This window comes from Schistocerca piceifrons, unplaced genomic scaffold (assembly GCF_021461385.2).
Source record: "Schistocerca piceifrons isolate TAMUIC-IGC-003096 unplaced genomic scaffold, iqSchPice1.1 HiC_scaffold_943, whole genome shotgun sequence".
Classification (NCBI taxonomy): domain Eukaryota; kingdom Metazoa; phylum Arthropoda; class Insecta; order Orthoptera; family Acrididae; genus Schistocerca; species Schistocerca piceifrons.
Window position 1 is genome coordinate 2220001 of NW_025729216.1, and position 5000 is coordinate 2225000.

General features: G+C 56.9%; 2 non-coding genes and 1 pseudogene across 2 annotated transcripts; all 3 read right to left on the reverse strand.

Annotated features, from left to right (window-relative positions):
* LOC124773018 overlaps positions 1–215 on the reverse strand; it is a 4222-nt pseudogene extending 4007 nt beyond the window's left edge.
* A 188-nt stretch (positions 216–403) lies between these two features.
* On the reverse strand, positions 404–558 carry LOC124772722. Its single transcript, XR_007014187.1, has one exon. It is a non-coding gene; the product is annotated as a 5.8S ribosomal RNA (ribosomal RNA).
* A 351-nt stretch (positions 559–909) lies between these two features.
* On the reverse strand, positions 910–2818 carry LOC124772860. The gene has a single exon (XR_007014317.1). It is a non-coding gene; the product is annotated as a small subunit ribosomal RNA (ribosomal RNA).
* Positions 2819–5000: the final 2182 nt, after the last annotated feature.

A 5000-nucleotide genomic window follows, 5' to 3' on the forward strand; every position in this document is an offset into this window, starting at 1 on the left:
TGGCCTCATTCAAGTTGGACTTGGGCTCGGCGCGAGGCGTCGGGGTAGTGGACCCTCCCAAACACCACATGCCACGACAGGCGGCAGCCTGCGGGGTTCGGTGCTGGACTCTTCCCTGTTCGCTCGCCGCTACTGGGGGAATCCTTGTTAGTTTCTTTTCCTCCGCTTAGTAATATGCTTAAATTCAGCGGGTAGTCTCGCCTGCTCTGAGGTCGTTGTACGAGGTGTCGCACGCCACACCGCCAGCCGGCTGTGCACGCTACCGAGAAAGTACCGGTATGCGAACCGCCAGGCGACGGGCGCGCATCGCACGTTTGAGGAGACGCGGCCGGCCCCACAGGCGGCCGCGACACTCCCAGGTCTGCGAAGCGGGGCAAACGCCGCGCGCTTCAGTATACGTAGCCGACCCTCAGCCAGACGTGGCCCGGGAACGGAATCCATGGACCGCAATGTGCGTTCGAAACGTCGATGTTCATGTGTCCTGCAGTTCACATGTCGACGCGCAATTTGCTGCGTTCTTCATCGACCCACGAGCCGAGTGATCCACCGTCCTGGGTGATCTTTTCTCAGTTTCCGCCGTCTCTTTCGAGACGGTCGCATAGGCGGGAGTGAGGCGTGTGGCGGCCCCTGTTCCAGCGTTCTGTGTCCAACGGCCTCACGGCCGACGGGCGTCGTACGGCTCCACACCGGAGCGGACAGGCACTCGGGCGAAAGTCATTCAAAACCGGCGCCAGGCGCCAGGTGCCGCAGGCCAGCCGCTCCAGCGCTTCAGCGCTCGTACCACACAACATTGCCGCTAGTTTTGAGAGGCACGCGTGGTTCCGCACGCGGCGCACGGCTACGGCGAGCCGTACAGGTAGCGTGTTGCGCGACACGACACGCACATCGAAAGACATGCAGTCTAGTCGGTAATGATCCTTCCGCAGGTTCACCTACGGAAACCTTGTTACGACTTTTACTTCCTCTAAATGATCAAGTTTGGTCATCTTTCCGGTAGCATCGGCAACGACAGAGTCAATGCCGCGTACCAGTCCGAAGACCTCACTAAATCATTCAATCGGTAGTAGCGACGGGCGGTGTGTACAAAGGGCAGGGACGTAATCAACGCGAGCTTATGACTCGCGCTTACTGGGAATTCCTCGTTCATGGGGAACAATTGCAAGCCCCAATCCCTAGCACGAAGGAGGTTCAGCGGGTTACCCCGACCTTTCGGCCTAGGAAGACACGCTGATTCCTTCAGTGTAGCGCGCGTGCGGCCCAGAACATCTAAGGGCATCACAGACCTGTTATTGCTCAATCTCGTGCGGCTAGAAGCCGCCTGTCCCTCTAAGAAGAAAAGTAATCGCTGACAGCACGAAGGATGTCACGCGACTAGTTAGCAGGCTAGAGTCTCGTTCGTTATCGGAATTAACCAGACAAATCGCTCCACCAACTAAGAACGGCCATGCACCACCACCCACCGAATCAAGAAAGAGCTATCAATCTGTCAATCCTTCCGGTGTCCGGGCCTGGTGAGGTTTCCCGTGTTGAGTCAAATTAAGCCGCAGGCTCCACTCCTGGTGGTGCCCTTCCGTCAATTCCTTTAAGTTTCAGCTTTGCAACCATACTTCCCCCGGAACCCAAAAGCTTTGGTTTCCCGGAGGCTGCCCGCCGAGTCATCGGAGGAACTGCGGCGGATCGCTGGCTGGCATCGTTTATGGTTAGAACTAGGGCGGTATCTGATCGCCTTCGAACCTCTAACTTTCGTTCTTGATTAATGAAAACATACTTGGCAAATGCTTTCGCTTCTGTTCGTCTTGCGACGATCCAAGAATTTCACCTCTAACGTCGCAATACGAATGCCCCCGCCTGTCCCTATTAATCATTACCTCGGGTTCCGAAAACCAACAAAATAGAACCGAGGTCCTATTCCATTATTCCATGCACACAGTATTCAGGCGGGCTTGCCTGCTTTAAGCACTCTAATTTGTTCAAAGTAAACGTGCCGGCCCACCGAGACACTCAATAAAGAGCACCCTGGTAGGATTTCAACGGGGTCCGCCTCGGGACGCACGAGCACGCACGAGGCGGTCGCACGCCTTCGGCTCGCCCCACCGGCAGGACGTCCCACGATACATGCCAGTTAAACACCGACGGGCGGTGAACCAACAGCGTGGGACACAAATCCAACTACGAGCTTTTTAACCGCAACAACTTTAATATACGCTATTGGAGCTGGAATTACCGCGGCTGCTGGCACCAGACTTGCCCTCCAATAGATACTCGTTAAAGGATTTAAAGTGTACTCATTCCGATTACGGGGCCTCGGATGAGTCCCGTATCGTTATTTTTCGTCACTACCTCCCCGTGCCGGGAGTGGGTAATTTGCGCGCCTGCTGCCTTCCTTGGATGTGGTAGCCGTTTCTCAGGCTCCCTCTCCGGAATCGAACCCTGATTCCCCGTTACCCGTTACAACCATGGTAGGCGCAGAACCTACCATCGACAGTTGATAAGGCAGACATTTGAAAGATGCGTCGCCGGTACGAGGACCGTGCGATCAGCCCAAAGTTATTCAGAGTCACCAAGGCAAACGGACCGGACGAGCCGACCGATTGGTTTTGATCTAATAAAAGCGTCCCTTCCATCTCTGGTCGGGACTCTGTTTGCATGTATTAGCTCTAGAATTACCACAGTTATCCAAGTAACGTGGGTACGATCTAAGGAACCATAACTGATTTAATGAGCCATTCGCGGTTTCACCTTAATGCGGCTTGTACTGAGACATGCATGGCTTAATCTTTGAGACAAGCATATGACTACTGGCAGGATCAACCAGGGAGCTGCGTCAACTAGAGCTGAGCAGCCGGCCGCCCGGGAGTGTGTCCCGGGGGCCCGCGCGAACACGCAAGCGTCCGCTCAATCATTCTGCAAACAGGAGGAGGCTGAGCTCCCCTGCACAATACACCTCGAAACCCTATCAGGTCCCGGCGGCGCGCAGCGCCGTCCCAAGTACTTGGTCGGGTTCGAGAGAGGCGCAATCGCCCGGAGTTAGGCGAGTAGACGCTTTCGGTGCGACCACCCGTGCTCCCAACTGAGCTTGCCGCTGCCGACAGAGGCCCGGGAGCGTGCTGTCGTGGCATTGCCGGCGGGAGACAACACGCGCCACCTACGGTGACCGGCAGCTCCAACGCCAGCGCCACAGAAGGACAAAAGCCCCACTTGGGTGCCGAAGCGAACTCTCCCAGCACAGCGCACGCGCCAACACATCCGCACAGCTGCGATACAAACCACCAGCGAGAACCGCTGGGGCGACCGAGCAGCAGACGGCGTCGCGGCGCCGAGCGCCGGGCGGCGGCGCATCCTCAACGCACACAGTCCTCAATCGGACCAGCACACTGAAGATGTCCACCGCGCTTCGCACCGGGCCCGCGAGGACCTACTTTGGCCGCACGGCGCCGCGCGCAGGGTGCGCCGGCGCGCAGCTGCGACGCCTGCCGCGTCCGTCGGCCGGCGCGCCTGCCACTGGCCGCCCCCACCAGCCGGCTGTAGCGCGTGCGCCCACGCACCGCGCGGCCAGCACGCCGGGAGGCGCCCCCTCACCGGCCGGGGACGGTCCCACCCAGCCACCGCCGCGTATCGCTTCACACCCAGATGCCGTTCAGTTTCGTCGGCATGGTGGGTATCGCTGGAACAACCGGTTAGTACCTCAACCTACCGTCGCCATCACCGATTCACCCCTAGCGAGAACAACCGCACCACAACGGGTTACCATTTGTTCATTTGCGTAACTTCACCAGAAAACGTATGCGTCCATCGCCATTTGCAACTTCCACGATTATTGCATGCCTGTGTCAGGTGTCACACCACACTACGTCTGCCCACATACACGCAACAAAATGTGCACGCCTAGACAATACGTGGAAGGTGGCCCCCGTACGTATGCGATGTCCATTGCTCGAACGACTGTCAACCGGCCTCTGTAGCATGTCGCAGATATGGAACGCGGTGCACCATGCTATCACGGTGTGTGAGGAGAGACGACTAGGTCCGAATACATCAACAGACAGCTCATGCTGATCGCCATCCACGGCGTCCGTTCCTCCCACACGTCTCTATGGCGTACCACACTGCAATCCAGCTGTCATAGGGAGACGACACGTAGCTGCGTGCACAATATTTGCACTGTATGGTCCGCCGTTTTTGGGCGCAGTCGTTGTACGGTCACACATGTGCCACGATGTATCATTCAGTACATAAGGACGAATGTGCAGTACAGATTGTGGTTTACGCGTACGACATCAGCGGACAGTTGACACAGGCCGCACCACAACGTAGCCTGAGTACGTCGCATGCGAAGGGCATTGAACATGCAAACTTCTCACCAACCAGCTTGCGAAGGCAGGGGGCAAGGTGGGGACGTGGGGAGGTGTGGGGGGGGGGGGGCGCGGCATGTACGTCCTGCTGCCATCCACATTACAGTGTACAGCAGGAGCATGTGGAAAGTCAGCAAGACTTGCAAGGTGTTTAACATGAAGCGATACACAGGGGAGCGGGCAGTGCGAGTAGCGAACTATATTGCGAGGGTTGCGGGTGGGCAACACTACACTAATTGAACGAGTCGTATAACAATTACAGAGCAGGTTTAGGCGACAACGTGGGTTACGTTAGCGGACAACGTGGGTTACGTTAGCGGACAACGTGGGTTACGTTAGCGGACAACGTGGGTTACGTTAGCGGACAACGTGGGTTACGTTAGCGGACAACGTGGGTTACGTTAGCGGACAACGTGGGTTACGTTAGCGGACAACGTGGGTTACGTTAGCGGACAACGTGGGTTACGTTAAGGCACAACGTGGGTTACGTTAAGGCACAACGTGGGTTAGGTTAAGGCACAACGTGGGTTAGGTTAAGGCACAACATGGGTTAGGTTAAGGCACAACATGGGTTAGGTTAAGGCACAACATGGGTTAGGTTAAGGCACAACATGGGTTAGGTTAAGGCACAACATGGGTTAGGTTAAG